The 23406-nt window shown below is 39.0% G+C and overlaps 2 long non-coding RNA genes across 3 annotated transcripts; both read right to left on the bottom strand.

The window, feature by feature from the left end:
* Positions 1-2424: 2424 nt before the first annotated feature.
* Positions 2425-9050, bottom strand: LOC145466136 (uncharacterized). The gene is made up of 2 exons (XR_014041824.1): positions 8877-9050; positions 2425-5348 (listed from the first exon to the last, which is right to left on the bottom strand). It is a non-coding gene; the product is annotated as an uncharacterized LOC145466136 (long non-coding RNA).
* Positions 9051-13256: 4206 nt separating this feature from the next.
* Positions 13257-19209, bottom strand: LOC145465935 (uncharacterized). Of its 2 annotated transcripts, none has more exons than XR_014041740.1 (2): positions 18304-19209; positions 13257-15664 (listed from the first exon to the last, which is right to left on the bottom strand). It is a non-coding gene; the product is annotated as an uncharacterized LOC145465935 (long non-coding RNA). The 2 variants fall into 2 exon arrangements; XR_014041739.1 differs by having other exon boundaries at positions 13257-15667; positions 18304-18792.
* Between the last annotated feature and the right edge of the window lie 4197 nt (positions 19210-23406).

Raw genomic sequence — 23406 nt, 5'->3', positions numbered from 1 at the left:
AAATCTCGCGCACTTATTAGTAAAATAGGGACTTTGAACTGAAGCAATCTTAGACTGAGATAATTGACCGAACTTTCTATTCATGAGACATGCTGAGGAAACCACAGGTGGCTGATAGTTATTCTAAAAAGCAAATCAAAACAAAAATAAGAATAAAATACAAGAAATAACGCTCATCGTATTGTTAAGATATTTAATTGTATCTGTAACAGTGGTTTTTGATCCCTCGTCACTGGTTTGGCTATAAATAGACCACGTCTTTGGCTATCACCCTTGGTGGTCTATCAAACAGTATAATAGTAATAATAATCTCTCGAAGGGCGCACTGATTACATAATCCCAGCGTACCAAGCTCAGTCTGTGGCACCCCCACGTGTCTGGTTAGGTATGATGATACGTTCTATTTCTCACTTTTTTTTTGTGTTATTAAATGTGAATACACTAAACGTGACGTATCTGATCAACACGTGACCAGCCAACGTGCGCCCAGCCGTGTGATCAATGCGAGTGATGAATGTTATATAACTGTTGTTTTTAGTTAGTGGCTGTCGCGTCGTCAGTTTCTCTGTTTCTGTCCCTTTAGCTCCAAGATACTAATTGTACTGTAGAAAACAGAACTCTCGCTTCTTTCTGTAACTGTTTTCTTTACATAACAGGAGATAGTGTGCTGTCAATTTTTCCGTTCTCGTCTTGTTCAGAGGTGACAGTTTCAACAAAAGAACTCTATTATATTGGAAAACAAAACTCTCGCTTTTTATTGTGTTTCACTTTGGGCATAAGAATGCTTGGGTTGGTATTTGTGCTGGAGCGACAATTTGTGACGCTGCGTTGATTCATTTCTTTTTACGCTTTTTTGTTCGTGCTACGTCCTTAAATTCTGCTTCTAACTTCCTTCAAGCCTTCTCGAATAAAGTGTACAAGTCTTTGTCATCGGAAGCAATCATGTTTCTGCATCGGCCATGACTGGTGACTAAAGCAGCCTCTTCTCCCTGTCCCATCCTCGCACCACTACTTTGTTCGCTCAGTAAATAGAACAGATTTAAACGTGAGTGGTGTTCTTAATCATGGGAAGATAATAATGAAGATTGCAGCCAAGTGTGGTGCTTGCAGCAGACAGCAGACGGGCTCTCTGGAGCAGTGCCCCAAATGATGCATAGTCCTGCTGTTAAAGATTGAATTGGAGGTTGCGTTGACAGAAACGTTGGAACCAGTGCTGCTTGCCATACACCTGGTCATTTTAGGATCCATTCTGCCACATACACTTACTCTGTCGGACCACCGAACAAGCCGCTTGTTTTGAGGGAGATGTCGTTTGAGACTATGCTACCGAGGTAACTAAAATACTCCATCCCGCTGTGGAAATTGGTGCTACATGGAGATTGCTAAGTCAGTTCACAAAGAACCATGAGTCTCGCATAATTTTCGTCGAATTTCACGAATCTTGCAGTGGAGTTTTCTCAGCGGTTATGTTCCCGTAGTCTCAATTTTTTCACAAAACGTTCCAGCAGTCTCGATTTTTTGCAAGCCTATGAAAGTCTCGAGGTCCCGATTTGTTTGTTTGTTTTTATTAATGACGCCTGAACGTCCTCCGGTCTGAATGTCTCTCGCTCGTATTTCAAACACTAAGTGAAGTCTCGGTCTCGCAATTTAAAAAGTCAAAATGTCTCGGACTCGCAAAGAAAAGCGCTAGACTTGCCTTCTTGCAAAGTCAGAAAAGAAATCAGTAGCACTACTCGGAGTGGACCGTGGTTGTTTTCCATTTACGAAAAAATTTCGGAAATTTGGGTGTGAAATATCTTTCGGGAAAGAAGACGTTCGTGATTTACTTCTCAGACAAGGTGAAACGGGTCTGTGGTCATCAACGCAGAGGGCTTGGAAAGCAGGAATGGCGCAGTGGTGAGAGCGCTCGCCTCCCACCAATGTGGTCCGAGTTCGATTCTGGCCCGGGTCATATGTGGGTTGAGCTTGTTGTTGGTTCTTGCCCCGAGGGTTTTTATTCGGGTTCTCCGTTTTTTTTTTCTCAACAAAACCAGCATCTCCAAATTCAAGTTCGATCAGGACAGAGGGCCTGCATAAAAACCAGTCAAGGCTGATGTGGCTTCCTCTCTAAATGTTGTAAATTTTTTTATTTAAAGGGCACACTTGAAATGAAGAATAACAAGAAGACCCTGTTAGATTTAATTTGAAAAACGTTAGGGAGGGAAAGACTCAAATAAAGCTCTGGCAGGCAAAACTTGCTGTTCTATTTTCGATAAATTCTGCCTGCCATTTAAATATATATTGCAGTCGTGAAATAAAAGGATTTGATGGATCTGATGCCCCTGCATGGCAAACAGAGCATTCGCGTAGACCCGAAGGAGGGAATGTTTAGTAAATGGAAAACAACCCGTGTCTCCAGAGGAAGTTCGTATGAAAGAAATGGCCAAAAGCAAACGAAATTTGATCATATTTGTGATTCCTAAAGATTAATCGAACTGCAGCGTTTAATACTTTCTAAAGACGATCAGGAGAGAGTTTCAACAGTCTCAAATGTGAAGTCACGAATGCATGACATTTGACAGTGGCATACTTAAAACCATTTGCAGCCGCAAACTTCCTAACATTTTCTTATGGGAATTGCGGCCAGTTGTGCGTCACGATTTGATCAGTAAGCCCCATGCTGGGAAGCAGGGAGCGCAGCATGCTAATGATCTCCTCAGCTGTAGTGTTCTCCATCGCTATAATCGCCGGCCGCTTACTGTGTGCATCAGTTGCCCCCACGAGCATATTTATCTGGACTGGTCCTGCAAAATCGACATGAGGCCTTTGCTAGGAAAAAGCAGGGTACTCCGACCAACGCATGGCTGCTGGATTATTTGCTCTCTGTCTCCATGACATCACTCACAATTTCTGCCTGCTTTCTATGGTCCCTGTCGATGTTTGGTCACCAAAATCCCCCCGTGGGACACGTTCTCCATCTTGACCGTACCAATGTGACCCTCAAGTTTCCAGAACCCTCCATCTCAGTCTGGTTGGGACGACAACTCTATTACCTCACATCTGAACTCCATGATGAATGGCAGGGATGCCCATGTTCCAAATACTCCACAAAGCATTCCAAGGAATGTTATGTTTCTTCATAGTTCACGATATCATCCAATTGCAAAAATAGCCCTTAAATACCCTGTAGAACCTGGTCCATGGCCCGCGGCTTGATAGCTGGCACTGGTACAAACCGCCGATTGTGTTGATGGCAAGGAATGGCCTGGACTGTTCCTCAACCTCCATTTGTACGTCGGCATGACGACCAATTAACCAATCAACCTAGACTGGGGTAAATATCTTCTATGCTTAGGAGGGGTACTCTTTGACTTTCAAATGTGGATTAATTGTCAGCATGAAATCACTACAAACCCTTACATTGCAATCCATTTTCACAGGGATCACAGTTGGAACAACCCACCCATTCGTTGCTACCTAGCTTGCGAGCGGGTTCTCATGTGCTGCGGCAACAGTACAGACGAAGCAGCAAGAGAGGGGTCTGGCGCTTGAAATGAGAGACTGTTCTTTACACGGCTTCGCCTTTGCTCGTGCTGCAGCGCACGAGAGCCTGCTTGCAGGCTAGTTGCTGCCCTTCTTCATAAACCCTTCAGCCTCTAGCCAATTAATATTCCATCCACCGCTGGTTTACGAGCTAACAATATCGGGCGGCCATTCCAGAACTGGGACCGAGTGCTCCTTTTAGGCTGCATCCGCGCCTGCATATCTTCAATCCCGCCTAGACCCAAAGAGAAAACGACTGACGACTGCATGTTTACGCAGGTTATCATCCAGGGCTAGAATGGTGTCTGATGTTTGCAACTAAAGTAAGGGCGAACCCGGATGCATAGACTCCAGCTATTCTCTGCCAGAAAAGGGTGGATTTCTCATTGTTCATTACATATATTCATGCAGCTCCTTAGAGTGCCCCTCGTATTGCACAGTAACGTGACAATATCCCATCGGTTTCACTGACTCCCCGTGTAGGCAAGTAACTTTAATGGCTGGTTTTCACCAGCGACGGGGTTGGATTCGGAGTCGGAGTCGGAGTTGTAATCGGAATCACAATAGCGTTTATGACTTAGCGAAAATCAAAAATCGGAGTCGTAAGCGGAGTCATAAGGTCAACTGAATCGGAGTCGGAAGAATCAGAACGTTTCCATTTCTTCCGATTCCGTTTACAACTCCGTCTCTTATGATTCAGATGATCCAGTGAAAACTAGTCGCCAGAGTCGGAAGCAGAAGCACAAAACCCAACCAATCACATGGCCCGAAATCAAGCATTGTGATTGGTTTATTCTTCCGCTTCTGCATCCGACTCCGAGAATGTAGTTTTCACTAGATCGTATGATGGAGTCATATAAGCAGAATCGGTGTTCTGCTTCCGACACCGTCGGTTTGATTTTCACTTGATCGTATCGCTCTGCGCTTCCGATTACGACTCCTTCGCTAGTGAAAACCAGCCTGAAAGGGGTGTCGGCTCATCCTATATGCCCGTTGTGTGTCCATTTTTGTCAAAGTGGTAGCAGCGTTCCTTAATGAATGGGCATTTTTTGTGTGTTGTCTGACACTGTGTAGTTGGTTGAGATAGCCCGAGTGAGCTTCAGGTACCTATTTGAGAACTTGAGGATGGTTAGACACTTTTTTGTGGGGTAAGGGGGAGTGGAGAGCCAAGGTGTGTCAAAAATGTCCAAATTGCATCGAGGGCAAGAGGAATATTGTCCTATTTCTATTCCTTAACACCAACAGCACAGTCCCCAGTCTGTTGGTTTGGCGCACTTGGTGGGCCGGATATTTTGTCCACCAACGAATTCAATGACACTCATCCACTAAGAGTCAAACTGATGGTCTGTTGAACAAATTAATCATTCCAAAGAGAATGCAGGCAAGGAAAACGGAGAAGGGGATTATGGGGCTTTTTACCGTATTTCCTTTCAGTTTTAAGAGGCGTCATTAAACACAAGGCATGCTGGATAAATATCACGGGTGCAGTTTCGCTGGCAAAATTAAAATTCTAAGTAATCGAAAGCCTGTGATATCCACACTAACGAAGAATTTAGTTCATAAATTGCTGTATTTGTATCTTGCTTTACAGTTAATTTCTCATTTTAATTGTACATGTTACATTCATTCGCAATTTTCCCGCTGTTTCCGGGCTCACACTCATTCAAATTAAGAGTAGGTTTTAATTTTTAGAGTCATTCTTCTCCATGTTGTCGTTCCTCATCTTCCAGTTCGTCTATTGTCATCTTGTTGAATGTCTTTTTCAGATTCAGCGTATAACAACTTTGTCTCGCAGCTTCGCAGACTTGCATCAAACGCCGATCCGCCTAGAATAAGAGCAAACGAAAAAGGCAAATTATGCAGGTTATTTAGGTTACCGAACGTTACACTGTAACATTCTGACAATATGGTTGTGAGCGAACAATTTGAGAAAAGTTTGTTGTTTCGGTAAGTTTATTTTCGTTTTGGCTTATTATTGTTTAATTGGGAATCTTGCAATCAAAAGAATTTTGCGTCTCAAACTATTTGGATTTAAATTTGGAAGGCCAACGCTAGGCTAAACTCAGTTTAAAAACCATTTCGAATTCCGGTTTCTGATTGAGCACAAAATCGGTGACAATCTCTTTACTACATCCAATCGGTCACTTGCCGATCAGTAGTAAATATAACCTAGAATAGGAAGGTATGAAAGTGGCATGTCCGTTCCCGCTCACCAGTTGGACACAAAAAGGCAATGCTACAAATGCTGAGCCCGGCATACCGGGATTCCACATGCTTTTGGAACTAGACCGGGTTGTCCTGCTGATAATCATGCTCGGTTAACTTTGTGTCGTCGGGCTTAGCCTCTTCGGTGTTTCCGAGGATGGGCTATCCTATAACCTTGTAGGGGCGCTAAGTTTATAATTCGTGACCCTCCATGGTATTCGAGTTACTTTGGTGATGGCAAGTGCTCACACCTTTGTAGCGCGACGCTCTTGGCGCGACAGGAATATTGATATGTAAATAATAAATAGGTAGAACGAAAGTTCTTCTGTTCCGTCATAGTCGCCGTTGTCCTTAACTGCTTGATACGGAACAGAAATGCGGCACAAACAAGGAAATAAATTGAAAATATTAAAGTGAAAAAATTGTTAAATATTGCGTTCACGTGATGTTCGTTGATGATAGCCATTTTAAACTCAATCATTGAACATACTCGTTTTAAAATTGATTAATCTCAAGTTAGTTTACGAACGTTAGGATAAAATTATACATAAGGAAATTGAAAACATTTGTTTGGAAACATGCTTGTGATTTGGCCGATATCAACTATGAATCAATATTGCCTAGTGCACAGCAACCACGGAAATTAACATCGGGAATTCACGCACCATCAAAATTGAACTAACGTTATAAATTTAAAGTCTTTGCAGTTTTACAAATCTAGGAGCTGCAGTCTTATAACATTCGCATTTTACGGGACAGAGAAAGGCTTTTCATTTTACTCGAAAATAGTTTTAATTATTAATTATAAGTGTTCTCAATCAATATGGAGTCATCACTCAACAGTGTCAGTACAAATCAATCTTCACATTTTGAGAATTTTCGAAAACCCTGTCCTTTTCTACATGTAAGTTCAATTTACAGTTTTCATATCGCTTATTTTTTAAAGTAGTTCAGTGTGCAATATGCGTATATCAAAAGAAACCTTACTTTACCATTGAGGAAATATTGTTGTCAATTGCAAACAATAATTCAACAAAAATGAAATCTTTTAGTGGCGAATTGTTCAATCTCGGAAACAAAGAAAAATATTTTTACAACGAAGAAGGTCAAAATCTGTGAACGCATTAATTCTGCCATTGAGGGACTAAATGATGCTAATAAAATGAGAGCATGGCTACCTTTCAGTCCATTGAATGTTGTTTCAATTTCATATGATGATTCTTTTTAATAGAGAACAAGGAGGGGAGCTAGGTGCACGCATGCTTCTCTTGTGATAAACTACTTGTCACCCTTTTAGCACCTGGATGAATAGCTGTTTTATCGTTAACCATTTAATGAAAATAGAGCGTGTAACGTAGACATGAATTTCAGCAACAGTCTGATAATAGAAGTGATGTAACGCAATAATAATGTTTAGTGGTTTCTCCTAATAATTTGCCAACAAGCTATTCAATTTAGACATTTAAGGCGACAGACTGTCAAATTTAACGTGTCGTATAAAATGAACCGTTTGCCATGATTGTTATGAAGTTAATCGCTGAAAAAACCCGATTACTTGTGTAATTTGAAAAAGTTGTCATAAGCGGTGTTTGACGCGTTTTATCTCGGCTTTTATGTGATATTCATATTTGGAATATAGAATTTTGAAACATGCGAGGTGTCAACTCCAAACGGACAGTTTTGTCCCTTTTTAGTCTAAAGCATTATTTTGAACTTTGTTTAGAATATAAATAGGATATCGTGTGCACTAAGTTTATAAACTAATGATACCTTGTTCTTCAATTTAGGAAATATTGTTTGCAAACACGAATTCAATCAAAATGAAAAGTAGCCTTAGGCTCTTCCTTGGTATGGATAACTTCCCGTGTTTTCGGCAATGAAACGTTGGTGTGATGAAAAAATTCAATTAAGGCAATAGGAAAAATGACTTTTCATGTCCGGATTTTTCTTGTATTTACACCAATAGGAATGATTTCTGAGTTTTGATTATTCGAAATTGAGAAAATACACAGATAAAACGGGTGTCTCGCTATAAAATATTGATGTTCTTTGTGTATCAACAGACTCTTTTCCTTGTATTACATACAAATAAACTGCGTAGGAACACTAGCCGCTCTACGTGAATCTGCTGAAAACGGTGCCTAATAGGAATCTAGACTCTTTTAAAGAGCAATCATGGATTGTGTATTGCCCATTACTGCTAAATTGATCTCTTCGAAGAAAGTTAAAAGAAGCCGAAACATAAATATATGTGTCTGCCACAGACCTTTCCACATTAAATTGAAACGAAACAGGTGCAACCGTCGACCACCCTTTGAAAAATACAATATATGCAAGAGCATTGAATTCACCCTTTCAATTTTAATTTAAGATATGAATTCTTTTTTTTTCTGGGTAGAAGTTTGAAACTAAATCTGAAGGCTGCGTATTTCCTTGTTCTTATCATATTTCCCTGGTGTGATAAGGAATTGAGCATTGACTAGTTGAAAAGGCGAACTCAGAGCTCACCGTTGCTTGATGTTGAATTGTACCGACAGATCTTTGAGGCGAAATTCAGAAGCCATGTTTTTGGTGTGGTGGGAAAAAAAATACCGATGTAGTATTTAATTTAAGAATGGTACAGCCCCACTTAAATTACATATTTGCTCACGAGTCTGCAAAAAAGAAAGATGGATTAAAAAAATGAGCCTTTAATCATTAGCCAGTGGCGAATTGCTTTCACGGCAGTCGCGTGCAAAATACCCACAAAGTAAACCCACGAACCCGTATAATAATAACAACATCTTCAATTTAGCGTCATGTCTAAGAAAAATTTTACCACGAGAAAAAAACAGTTAAAGTCTTCAAATTTGTGTATATAGATATATAATTTCGACTTGCTTTGATAACTGATCTGATCTGAATTTTTTCAATGTGGGCGTGGTCCGCGCCAAAATCGAGCGATGTCGTATGACCTTTTCACAAATTTCAGCTATAGAGTTAAGTTATTAACTTACGCCCCGGTACTGAAGCAAAAAAATCAGTGTGCAAAAGTAAATTAATCCCAACGGATTGCTAACAAGTCTGATCAATTCTGTACGACCAACTTAACTTGATTTCGTTGATTTGACACATAAGTACGTAAAAGCCAGCAGACTAAGATTCGTTACCTCAGTGACGACTCTCTTTTTAATGTTTCCTGCTCCTGCAGTAAAAGCGTCGCTTTTTTGAAACAACACAGCAGTCCCGACAACGATAAACAGTACAACGGCTACTCTTGAATTCATGTTGGCGGTGTATCACACTTTGCCGGAAGTCAATGAACGGACAGAACTTCAGATGGACTGGACGAGGATAATGTGAAAGTCAACGTGTGGAACCGTCGTCTTTTATACCCAATATTTGCGCTTTAATTTTATTAGGAGCGTTTTGAGGATCGGCGCTTTTTTAGCATTGCTTTTCAAATGGATTTAATTGTTTGGACAATCGTTGTTTTGACTTTTTGTGTGACAAAAAGACGCTTTTCCGCTTCCGCAATCTGTAGGCTGAATGCCGGCCAACGCAATTAGAACTGTCTTTTAAGCTTGGCTCACTTCAACGAAATTGCTTCCTTAGGAAATATTCGTGGTCGTGAAACTATTTAATGTCGCATTTGAAACTTAAGCTGGGCTTTTACGGCATTGTGCTTTTCACTGCAACTAACCCAAATTCAGCAGCATTTAATGATGCTGCTAATGAGGTTTTCATGAGGTTTTAATTTCGTTTCGTCTCTGCTCCTTGCCAAAGAAAAGTCTTCCCTTAAACCTCTCATATCTTACTGGAGACTAAACAGTATCATATTCTGCGTGAAGCCAGAAAGAGTTTGATTATTTATGTAAAATTTGACCCTCATCCTTAGCAAAGAAAATTCGAGTAACAAACAGTAACATTAAAGATGCGAATGTTTGAAAATATACACTAACTCAATAATTGCGATATAGGTTGGCCGTAATGGTTTCTTTTGAACATCGTGAAATATATTATTTTTCACTGAAACCACGTTTGAACTACACTTCTATCATTGTTTGATAAACAGCAAGAAATCAAAGAGAATTTTCCCATTAGCACCTGAATAGCGATAATCTAATATGCAGTAAAATATAAAAAATACGTGACGTTCAGGATCTTATTGAAAAGAAATTAATAAATATTTTTCTCAGAGGTAAAATATTTTTTGTAAACAACGAACTGTAATGTTAATTACTCTAACATGTTTACTTTTGAAATTTGATAATCTTAGCGATAATATACTCTAATGAATTTCTTTGCTTGTAACTACTGATGTTTGCGTGTACTCAACCTTTACAATCGAATTTTTCTTTTGCCATTTTCAACAACTGCGAAGTGCGCTTAGACTTGATTTAATTCCAATTGGCAAAATGCGAATGATTAATTGGTTTTTAAAGGGGGTCAGTTAAACCTATTTTTCCGTGCGCTTAGAAAATTAGTCGAATGATTTTATATCATCAATTTGCAACGCATTCATTACATAAGGCAAGAAAGAAGATTTCCTCCGTCAATAAAGGAATGTTAAAAGTGTTTCCTAAATCATCAATTGCAGAATAGTTCTTAAATATTCCTGCAATACTTGAAGTTTGAAGCATAGGTCTTTGAATTGCGCAAAGTAGTAAGAAAACCTCTTTTCCATTAGATTTCAATTGCAACAAGGGAATCAATATAATATCTTAAACGCTTCCTTCATGATCGAGGTATATTTTACAGCTTTTTAAAAGACGGGTGTCCTTCTTTGTCATCGCTCATTCGGCGGAACTCTGTGGATGATATTTCTTTTTTTGTTCATTTATAGCCGGACTGACTTTGATTTAATTCCATATCTAAGTAGCAAGATAAAGATATTCAAACTTAAGGAATTTGAGATCTGTTTTTTTTCCTTGTGAGGTGAAATGTAAATGTCAATACGACACGTATCTGTTGGTTTCACTTATCGAAAATAAGTCGACGAGGTAAATAACATACGAGTAGTGGTTATTCTTAGTTGATATCTTCTATAAATAAAATCTTGATCTAAGATCTGCATGTTTTAACATTTAAATTTATATTGTTGATCAGGAGATTTAATTATCTACGTAGCAATGGATTGAATTGGAAATTTTGTGTTTTCATAGCTCGGTAGCGATTTACATATTACTGGACGTAACTAGTCCACACATCGTGGAGTAAACAGAAAAAAAGAAAGCCCTTTTTTATCAACAACAAAAGATTTGAGCCAGAAAACTTGTAGGGATAGTTCAGTTGACTAATCGAGGTAAATTCAGGTAAGCACAGCGAGTACCGACCTTTAGTCAAACAGAGAAAGTATCTGTTAAATTATTATCAATGTCTCTGCATGGTATGTTCCTGAAACTACTTGGGGCTAGCTTTACGTAGTGTTTCAAAATTTAATTTCTATTCTCATTGAATGGTTAACGATTTAAACATTTATTCATCCAACTGGTAAAAAGTGACCCAGTGGTTTATAATTATCACAAAAGAAGTATGACTAAACATTTTGCTCAAGCCTGTCAACTCCCTACTTAAGGTTTTTATTAGACTTGTTACAATCTTATCTTTTCAACCCGTGGTGGGTAAAATTGACAATACGGTTTGCATCTCCCCTTGCTTTACTGACAGTGTATGTAATGCCTTCGTTAACCGGTTGTGCCTTTGAAAAGGGATTTATATGTATTTTCTCACATGTCGGTGGAGCGTATAATTCATACAAAAAAGATCAAGTATAACAAGTTTGAAAATTGGTTGCTAGGGAAAACAAACAAGGCCGAGTCTGTATTCTAATGATAATCCAAACAAGGAAGAGCCCCTGCTAGATGAAAGCACAGGGTGGAAACGGAAGGAAGTCATTGAGTGCTTTATTTTGCTTTTAATTGGCTGTACACTTTTTAAAAATACCATTTCAAACCTGACTCAGCAAACTTTCAAAACCATCACATGGGATGTTTCCTATTTACCCATAAATTCAGGAAATTTGGGTAAGAATTTTAACGGAAAGACAATTTTGGCTCGACCGACCGGAAATGTTCGAAATGAATTATAATGGAACGTCTTGAAAGGTAGTTCAAAATATCGGAATGGAAAATGTGCTTGCCACCAGCCATTTTTGACCGCCATCTTGGAATTATGATCAGGTCAAACATCAGGCATTTTTGCTTACCATTTGCACAAACTATCGACGAACCGGTTTTTCCATGTAAATGTAATGTTAAAAAACCACGCTAACCGGTTTCTCTGCTATCACGATTCAAGTCAGTAATAAACATTTTGCTAACAGGACCAGTTTTTTTTTTTTGTGAGGGTCAACGAAAGGAAAGCTTAAAACACTTCTGCTTTGATACTCGGTGGAAACACTTTTACTCCTGGAGATACTTGAACTGATTTAGACGAAAAGTTTTCTTTGAACAAGCATTTTACCTCTAAAATCATCACGACAATAGATTATTTTTATCTGTGAAAAGAGATATCTTGCTTGAATCAGCAACTTATAAAATTAAGAATACGGCCTGTACAAAGAAGTAAATTGTTCATACTTACAATTTGGGTGTTTTGGGAAAGTTGTTAAAACAATGTTTGGAAAAATTACAGATGCTGCTATCGGAGTACATTTTTGGTATACTAATACAATCGAACCTCTATTAAGCGGTCGCCTATGAAGCGGCCACCCTTTATTAAGCAGCCAATTATCAAAGTCCCGAAATTATTGAAATGCCGTAAAATTAAAATACTGTAAATGGAACCCCTATTAACTAGGCACCTCTATTAAGCGGTCGCGGCCACCTTTTGGTCATTCCGATGAGGGTTTTCCTATTTTCTTTACCCTTATTAAACGACCACCGAAAATGTAATGCACGTAAAAAGAGGGCGTGGGCCATCAGTTTTTGAGCCCTTGGCAGGGCCTGAGGGTGGGTCGTTCAATTTTCAGCTACCCATTGGGGTTTAAAACAGGAATTAGCACACACTTGACACAATCGACAACAGACAGATTTAGATTTCAGATTTTTATTGTTTGCACTATTCCTTACAATAATTCTATTAAACAACTAGATTATGAGCTCGAGATTTCTATCGCGTAATAGTTGACGAGGGCGCAGCCCCAGTCAACTATCGCGCGATAGAAATCAAGAGCGAATAGTCTAATTGTTTTAGTATAAATCTGCTAGTCGTTCAAAACTTAATCCAAATCCTCTTCACAGACACTTCGAAAACGCCAAGAAGCGGCCGTCATTTTGTTAACAAGGGCACACTGCTACGCTACTCACTATCTATCACAGAATAGATAGTGAGTAGCGTAGCCAATCAGAGAACAGCATTCGTGATAAAACGCTAGCAGATTTATACTAAAAGTAAATATTACATGTTACCAACAAAAACACAGAAACAAAAAATGGCAATAAATAGAAAGTAAATGTGGGTAGTGACCAAAGTAGCTAAGGCTTTCGGGTTGGTCTTTGCCACGATAAATTAACTAACGCAGACGTCACTCCTTCCAGTTCCAAAGGACGAAAACTTAACGAGCCGTGGCTGAGAAAGTACATTATGGCTAGTGTACAATAGGGATGGCAATTTCATGTATGTAAAACCTGTACGAAAACTAAGAAGTCTAACAGAATGAGCAAGGAGTACCAGGGCAGAAATTCTCAAAATACTGCGCTCATTCGACATGCTGATCTTCAAGAACACCAAATGGCCAACTTGTGTCTACATGCTATTTTTCCCTAAGGGTACCGGACACATGTTCATAGAACTGGGACTCACACTCTTGAGCCTGGAACTTGTAGTTTACTGCCTGTGTGAGTCCCAGGACGGCGGCCCCAAAAACAGGTAAACAGAACGTATGTACGTACTCATTCACAGTCTGTTTTTGTGGGGGGTGGGGGGTGGGGATGGGTACTGGTCTTGTTACCAAGGGTGCTTTGTGCATTTTGTAGGACGGGGGAGAGTTTACAGCAACTTTATCGCATTTATTTGCAAAGATAATCTCTGTTGACAAGTACATTTTTGTTCCTCTCTCGTTTATTCCTTCAAATGATTGCTTTTAAATTAACACAAGTTTTGATGGAACTATGTCACTGTTTACTTATGCCACTGATAGACATGCAAATTGATCGCAAGTATGTTAACCGCTGAAACAAATGAAAGAGTAAATTGAGCAAATCTAAACTAGATTTACATGAAGGATGTGTGAGGCGTACACAAAGTCGATCAAGATGTTTGCGTTCTTTTCGAGACATGCACAGGTTATCAGCTCATTTTAACAGTCAAGTTTGATATTGACTCTATCACCATTGGTTACTTGTCTGGAGTCAACAAAGTTTTTATTAAACTAGGAGGTCTGGATACTAAGGTAAGGTTAAAAAGTAAACGCTTTTCCCCGAAACCTTGACCTTAAAATGGATCGTGGCAAATCCAATGGACAAAGACCGTAGGTCGAAAATTAGAAGGCGATGCGCGCGTCCTGTTTTGTCTGCCACGTCGCTGGACGATGCGGCAGAGTTATAAGCTAATAATGTGAGAGCACGATAAACAGGTGTACGCAAAGAGGAGATAAGCGTCGGCAAGACGCCAACAGATTCTCTAATTCCCCCTAAGACCTTACAGTGACAGTAACTCCAGCCTGATTGGGCTCAAGTAACGATAAATCACAGCTATCTTCACTAATTTTCGTCGTGAGCGTGAAGCCGCATCAGCAGACCAGCATTCCATCTAAGGTACCGCTGTTTGATTGACGGAGGTCTATTAGAAAAATGCGTTTTGATTTCTTAGGTCGCGTAGCATTGAAAACAGTGTTATAACGAACATGCCTCAAACCGCTGGCTTATACGCTGAAATGACAGTAAGAAAAGGGAAATTAAAGATCTACTTCGCTTTTGCTCAGTCGAAATAGATGGACAAACAACAATTCAATACGCTTTAAAACTGCACAGCAAGTTCGTAAGTCATGATTGCAAAACTACTGATATATGAGTGAGAAAGTTACCACCTTCTTTTAATTCCCGGCAAGGAGGGGTTTACTCTGGGATGCTAAAACTTTCAATAGCACTTCAATTATAACAAGGGGCAATTGTAATTGACAAGTAGGTTTTTCCCAATTTAAATTTTCAGGGATAATTCGTTCGCTCAAGAGAGGACAAAGGGCAAGAGAGTCAATTCTCCATATAGGTCTTATTTCCAAGGTTCCTTCTCAAGTTCTTTTGAGAACACTCCCCAATAGCCCTTCTTGTATTGCAAAATTTAGTCACGTGGACAGCACAAGCAGCTTTACAAGCTTCCTTCAGGAAGACATCGATGCAGCGCGGGTGGTAATATCATCAGTGGGAGGACTGGATCGATACCACATCAAAAAATAACCTGAAAGCGATCACCTTAGGAATATGACCTCGCTTACCCCTTCATTCTCTCTTTGTTTGTTCTGTTGATATATTTTTAAGTTTTCTGCTTACCTCATAATGATGATGATGATGATGATGATGATAATTTTAATAGCCTTTCGCTAGATCTAAATAAAGCTACTAATTTATGTTAGCTGGTTTAGTAAAGGAATTGCTTTATTTCCCATTTTATTGCTCTATCCGTATATAGACTAATTTTCTTTCCTTTGCACGATTCAAAAAGAATTCATTAAGCCAGTTTAACAGGTTCAACGTTGATCCGCGCAATGACATTACAATTAGTCAATTAAACAAAGTCAAAACTTATGAACATACATATTTGCTGATAATGACATGTATCTTTATCAAAATTTGTAAAATGTAAACTACAGTGCATTAATGTCCGGTATTTGCGAGAAAACGGGGCCAACAGGTCAGAAGTCTTCGTCCCTTGCTAGTTGAGCGGCACGTAGAAAACTCTCTCTTCTGTAGTCGTTCGGACACGGGCGGACTTTGTTACAGAATTCTCTTATGTAGTCCTGCTAGAGAGAAACGTTAAACGAAAATCAGATTAAATTCTTCTCCGAAAAAAAAAAAAAAAAAAAAAAACGTTTAACGAAACTTAAACTAAATTCTTCAGTTTTTGGCCGTAAGTTGCGGCATAATTATGAGAAATCGTAGCGATGTTGATAGCAACATGCGTTCAGGCGTTCTTTTCCTGCCACGTGGGAAAAAAAGAACGTGCGCGGCAGCAGTTATGCGTCTATCAATGTTAAGTCTGAGGGAGGGAGACATCGGGCATACGTGGGGCATTTGACTCTGATTGCCTTTCCCACCCTCGGAAATTTGCCTAACTGTCCGGCTGGGCCCTAGGGTGGCGACGTTTGATATTTTTGTGAGGACGAATGGAACCACTTGTTGGAAGCACTTGTTTTTCAACGAATGGAACAACTACTTCTCACTATTCACTTTCAATGTGGTTAAGTCTGCATACGAGCCAAGTGGCCCATCAAGACCGGAGCTTATCCCGGTTTCAGTAGCATGAAGCGACTAGGAGTATTTCTATACCCCCTGGATAGGATATTAGTCCATCGTAGGGTTACCCCCAGCATTAAATTCGCCGGTACCCATTTATACACCTGGGTGGAGAGAGGCACTGTGAGAGTAAAGTGTCTTGCCCAAGAACACAACGCAATATCCTCGGCCAGGGCTCCCACCCGGACCGTTCGATCCAGAGACGAGCGCACTAACCATGAGGCCGCCGCGCCTCACTCTCAATATAAATTGATGAAACACCTCACTTCGCGGAGATTGCGCGGATTTTTAATTTATAGTTCCCTTTTCGTCATAGAATGAAGCGGTGGGATTCTAATATTTTCCATGCATTGACAGCTAGCCTGCGAGTAGGCTCACGTTTGAACAAGAGGGCGCGGCGTAGCCGCGAGCGCGAAATCGAGCGGTGCACGTGAGCCTGTAAGCAGGCTCATGTTGGAGCAAGAGCGCGCGGCGTAGCCGGGAGCGCGAAATCGAGCGGCGAAGCCGCGAGACGAGAAAGTGAGCCTGGTCTGATCTCTGCAAATTTTTTATTTCCAGCCCGGAAACCGCAGAAAAGAATAAGTCAATTAATTTTCACCGCAAGTATTAAATTTGGCAGCTCAGATTTCTCGGGAAAATTGTAAATCTTCTTCATAACAACTTGCAGGCGCGATATCCGACGTTGATAAAGTTTTGTCGAAGAAAAAACCGTCACAGTGTATGTCTGGCCAGGACACACACTTGATTCCGAGTGATCTTGATTTGGCAGTCTGGTCTTTGCTGGTAAACGGGCAAACGCCTTCGTGTTGTTTCGTTGCCCGCTTGCAGTGACATACGTTTGTAATAGTTAACTCTTTCCATATGCAATCAGCAATACGACAAGTAAGACTTAATTCATTAACATACTTTCAACTGCTATTTCCTCCTCCCTCTTTAGCTAGTTTAAAATTGAACTAGAAATAGACTCTTAAACGTGTTAAATCATCAGTAATACACGCACTCAACTCTTCCTCTGACTCCAAATCTGGACGACTTATTTTTTATTGTGAGACGTGCGGTTAATTACCGACTCCATGGGGATCTATTAAATCGCTCCTCATCAAACATAATAGATTACATACATACATACATACATAAACTTTATTTGAGTGTCGGAGTATTTAGCTAAAGATAACTAATTGGGGACACTAACATAAATACAAATATAAAATATAAAATATAAAATACTAGTATTATATAAAATATATAGATAGTTAATGACTAAAAATATATTTTTTAGCTAGTTAAAAAATAAGTTCAAGATTACTTAAATTAATTGACAGTTTGCTCGCCTTTCCCTCTTTTCGACCAATGGCATTTCATTTCGCTCAGGCGAAACAGAAATGAAAACATTACAGAGATCAAGGCAGGCTCACTTTCTTGGCACCTCTTCACCAGACTCCTTCCCGCCGCATCGCTTTGCTCTTCGCCGCTCGCGCGCGTGAACCAAAGGTGAGCCTGCTCGCAGGCTAATTGACAGCAAGACATTATGCTATCTTGAATTGAATGGATGCCTGCAAGGCAACATGCTACGGCACTACGCTAAGGTAGAGATATTTGATCTGATTTTACTCATTTTTCGGGCCCTACTGTGGGGTTTTTACCAAAAAATATACTGAAAAGTTAAATGCCCCACACATGCCCAAGGTCTCTCCCCACCCCCCTCTTGTGCTTAACATTGATAGAGATTCATTACCTCCAATTCAAATAACGAGCAAAACGATGAACACAATTAATACCAAAAAAAATACTGCATAACGCTACACGTTACATATTAGATTTAAACCAATTATAGCATAAGGGCGACCTGTTCTGGCCGCAAAACAATGTGTTGTCGTTCATGAACTAACAATTTCATTGATAACACTGGATTCTAGTGCTATGAAAACATTTAGTGACTGAAGTACTTTAGGAAATTTAATTTTGAAACTGCAAGAGGAGGAGGAGAAAATTGTATGGAGCAAATGACAAGGCAGTAAAAAAAGGAATCATAGTTGTTTGTGGTATAAAAGATTTCGTTTATTGTTGCATCTCACGGCTAATTCTGACTGGAGAATATGAAATCGGCACTAATCTGGTCGGCATGTTACGCAACTTAGCATACCTGGTCATCGCTGAGTTCCATTTCGCTTCCCCTCTTGCCAACCCTTTGCCCTCCAGCTCCTGGCGTGAACGCGCTGCCCGAAGTTAAAAGAAAACACACGAAGAAGCCCAGGAGAATCCAAGATAGTGCTGTGTTCATTTTGATCCACTTATAAAACTCCGTAGCCGTTTCCTCGCGAGAGTTTTTGATCCCTTAATTAAGAAAGGCTGTTTTAGAGAATTTGTTGATCTCTACATAGCATAAAGGGTTGCCTTTTATAGGTTTGGGCATAGTGGAGGCTGATAATGGTCAATGGTGATTTCCCTTGAGATGAAATGCTTCCTTAATGGGAAATAATGTGAGATAATCAATTTATGAACAAAAGGCAAATGAAGTTTCTTTCGCAGTTTCCTCCTCATACGCTATTTTATCCCCCGCACTTAATATCACATCGCCCCAAGATTTACTTTGCCAATTTGCTTCCTAGTTGATGACAAAGAAACACTGTGGACCTTTAATATCGAGCGATAAGGCCGGAGTAATTGCAAAAAAAAAACGGAAAGCCTACTTAGGTGTCTCATGTCACGTTTGCATTAAGAAAGATGTAACAAAATAATGTCTTTTTCCGATTTGTCTGCTTTCAAATTTATGATTTTAATGTATAGGACTTGTAAAAAAGGACAGACAGATCAGTAGCTGTTTTTTAAATTTCTTTTTGGCATAATTACCCATTAGATATATTGTATTCCATTTACAAAAGCAAATTTATTCTCCAATTAATTACTTTTGATGGCATTAAACTACATAACGCTTACGCCTACGCTGGCACAAATAACAACAATAGACTTGGTATTGCACTGAAAGGTTTAAAGTAATTGCCATGAATTCCTCGTGACAGCAAGAGACCAATAATACACATGTGCTCTAATAAACAGTTCTTTTAAATTTTGTAGTTCTCCGTTTTAGAGTGTAAAGTTGAGACGAAACATAACCAAATTTGTAAATTTATAAAATTGTAAATTAACATTACTTTTAATTTCTGTTATTTTTTCCGCATCTGACAAGTGAAGTGATCGCTTTTGTACTAACATTTCTTTGCCTAGATATTTCCTTTCAGATCCGAAACTAACTTTGAAGTTACTGTTATAAACTTTCCACATTGCGACTCCCTCTTGTATTTTTAACATTTACTCCTAACGTACCTGCATATACTGAGGCTAGAATGCAAAACTCAAAGTACACGCCACGGGGAGATTAAGAAAAAAGCATTTAAAATACATGACTTAGCACATGATCTCTCTTCTCATTTTTCTATCAGCATACGAACGAATGAACGAACGGTTTACTTATTTACAGTGAGGGTTTGAAAAACATCTTAGCTCTCTATAAAACGAAAGCAAGCTTTTAATTCGCGTTCGTAACATTTATAACATTCTTCTATCAAGATCTGAGAATTTTGCTGGGTTTAATCGTTATCATCCCGTCTATGCACGGATTTACCGATACATAATTCAGGCGATGTTTTGACTCCCTCGTTCTTTGTCTTTTAGTCCTCACATTGAACACATTGCATGAAGTATGGTTGAGAAGAATGTCACGGTCACGTGGCTTCATCTTTGATAACATTTTTAACGAGCGATTGAATCTAAAGAAAATAATTTTTTCCTTATACTTTGGAAACCAATGATTTAATGACACAAATGTTGTTAGAGTGTTTCTCCTTAACGCTGACTTTGTTGATCACAGCTTTGGAAGTTCATAATTAAAGAACCATTCAAGGATAATGAGAGTTCAAATAACGTGAAGAAAGTGTGATTATTGTTATTAGGACGTGCGTTGAAAGTGAGACCTGCTTGAGAGGACGAAAGGGCACTATTACCTGTGTGCTTGTGCATAGAAAAATGAAATATTGAGGGGTAAGGTGACAAAGAAAACAGATAAGCCGAAGTGCTCAAAATGTACCTTCTTTGGAATAAAGCCAGGGAGACAAAAGTAGTTTGCTTATCATTCGCATAGGAGAGAAAGGTCAAGCAGTAAATGGATAAACCAGAGATAACTGAACGGAAGGGGAAAAAATACTTACATTAATATTATGACTATCACCTACTAGCGGCTCCCTTTAATCACTGGCCAGTTATTGCAAAAGATAAAGGAAATGACATCTTGAGTAACTCGACGGAAATTAAAATGTACATTTAATTTAAATACGCTCAATTATTCGTAATCCATTTTTGAAAATAAAGTTCAAAGTAGATGAAAGAAAAGCATCCCAAGAGCAGATATCAGATTTATCGCACGTGCTGCAGGGCATGGGTGTTACGATATTGCTAATGGTTGGTCTCGTCGCCGGGCATAATATGTGATGATCTTCACTCACATTCTCTTAAGTTGGGTTAAGGGTTGCGACTTTCGTTTCGTTTCCAACCCTTCATACCCCTTGTGCGTCTAAATACTTATATCGTCTCATTTTCTCCCGTGCATCTTTCCATACGGGTTTCTTACGTTCATTTTCTTACGCTTGAGGCTATACCCAAATGTTTTACGTAAATGGTGGTGGTGATAATATATTGGCCATGTAACGAAAATCAATCGGTACTTCTGAAAAAGGCACCTCATCATTAATGAACTAGCTAAGTTTGTGATATTGTTTATTATATAACTGAGAAAATTACTTTATTGTGAGTGGCTGAGAGCATGCTGACTTATTGTTTATGTTTAATTGCACTGCAGTGAAAATTAGCGAACGCGCGTTCGTTTTTTCTAAATCATGTAATGAATGTCTTGCGAAAACGTAAGAAAACTCGAGCAATTGAAGTGGCCGAACACAGTTTTCAAGTGCCTTTGCCTAATTCACCATTACTTTTAAACTGTTTATGCTTTGGCGCCCGTTTTTCTGCAAGAGTCAAGGTTAACCACAGAAGGGTTTATTCTCGCATTTTGGCTAAGGTGTGTGCTGTTGCCATGGCAACGGGACTGGTTAAAAACAAGGCTTAAAATGGTTTTTGTTTATTTTTAAAAAAATCCAGTCGTTAGATTTTTTTCATCATTTGCCCACTACGAATTGACATTAAATCCCTTCTGTCAACACTGGTCTAATAAAATTTTGACGTAGACGATTTTCGCAATTAGCCGTAAATCGTTTTCATTGCATGTTCTGTATTATTAAAAATTCCCTATGTCAAAATTCAGATTTTTTGTGGTAGATCATTCACTTGGTTTCTGAACTATTTTTATTCACCAAATTTCTTGAAATTCTAACGACTGGATCGCTAGAAATCGGCAAGTTTCTGCAAAAGCAATCGGTTTTTCGAGCAACTGCGCATGCGCTGCACTTAACTGGGTTCTTTCGGTAACAAAGAAAAAGCTGAGAATTGCTGGGTTCTTTGCATCGTTTACCTTTCTAACCGATCTTTGTAATAAAAGACTAAAGCCATGAATACACTACTAATAGAGAAAAATGGCACAGATAATGCAGGTGTTGAGGAAATAAAATGATCGCTCTGTTGACGGCATGTTTGCGGTTTTTTGCAATCCTCGTGTGCGCGCTGAATTGCATCAGCAAAAGCGCGCGGGAAAACTGTGTTCGGCCACCTTAAGGATCAGCAACACTACTTGTGATGTTTGAAAATTATTTCGAACTCACAACTCTAATAACGAAATAACAAGATCTTACGCGAACGGTTTATAACTATGAGAGAATTTCCAAATATCTTTCGTAGTCAAGATAAATCTTCGCATCCATAACATATACAAATCGCAGTGAAGAAATTTTTTAGAAGGTTGTAGCATAAAAATGTTGGTAAGACTTCGGATGTTATAAATATTTGTTTATTCTACAAGATATGACCCTCACACTTGCCACTTTACTAATTTTATAGTGCTTGTTCCAGCCGCATCTAGGGATGTTTGTTACCAAATGCAACCCAATATCTTAAGCTGAGGAAAAGGTGTAAGCATCTATTATTCGAGATGTTCCTCTAACCACATTCACGTTTTGTTCTTAGTATGTTTCTTGTTAAAGTTCTTAGAAAGTCTGCTTTATGCATGTGGTGGCTCAACGCAGTTTCCAGCACTTAGATTTTGATATCATAATAACCACTCTTTATCATTTGATGCAACAATAATGGTTTTACAAAACTGTCCAATCATTGGTGAACACGTTGTTTTTATTTTTGTGACACAATAGGTTACCATAACAACAGTATGACCTACTAAATACACCCTCAATTACAGCTTTAGGGGCTCATAATTTAAAAACGGCACGGTGAAATTTTTTTTATGTCACCAAAATTTAATAAGCATGATAAGACTCAACTTTTGGCAAAGTTTTAAAAAATTCTGCACATAGGGTTCAGAGCCGCCTTAAATTTTCAAAACTTTAAGGTGGCTCAGAACCCTATGTAAAGATGTTTTTTAAAACTTTGCCAAAAGTTGACTCTTTTCATGCTTATTTAAATTTGATAGTAAGAAAAAAAACTCACCGTACCATTTTTGAATTATAAGCCCCTGAAGCTGTAATTAAGGATGTTTTTAGCAGGTCCTACTGTTGTTATGGTAACATATTGTACCACGAAAATGATAACAACCTGTTAACCAATGATTGGGCAGGTTTTTGATACCATGTTTGTAGCAGCAAGTGATGAAGAGCGGTTATAATGACCCATCAAAATCTAAGGGCTGGAAACTGTTTTGAGCCACCTTAAATAATACATTACCGTAAAATCCCACGTTGAAGCCCTGGGCTTATATAACTTCATAAGGGGTTTTGATTGGGCTTATAAACAGGGTGACTTATATCCGAGGGGAAAATATAAGCGGAATAAAAAAATGTTTCGGAACGACGAGATAAAACGTGTCTGAAAGACGAAGTAAAGCTAACATACTCATTTAGGACTGACTCCTAAATCTAAGTTTTTACTAAGTTTGTGGCTTTGTAGTTTGCATAGTCCTTTCCGATAGCCTTAACAACCTAATAACGCAGAGATAAAAAAAAAAAAAAGACGAATTATTTGCTGTGTTTGACGACTCCGTGCCAGCTTCGAGGCAGTTTCCCTTTTGTTTTTCAGCGGTATGTTAATTCTTAGCGTTGTGAGATCTTAACGTGACAGCTGGACGTGGTCTTTG

The sequence above is a fragment of the Orbicella franksi genome, chromosome 13 (genome assembly GCF_964199315.1).
Source record: "Orbicella franksi chromosome 13, jaOrbFran1.1, whole genome shotgun sequence".
NCBI classification, from domain to species: Eukaryota; Metazoa; Cnidaria; class Anthozoa; order Scleractinia; family Merulinidae; genus Orbicella; species Orbicella franksi.
This window is presented reverse-complemented; position numbering and strand designations above follow the sequence as displayed.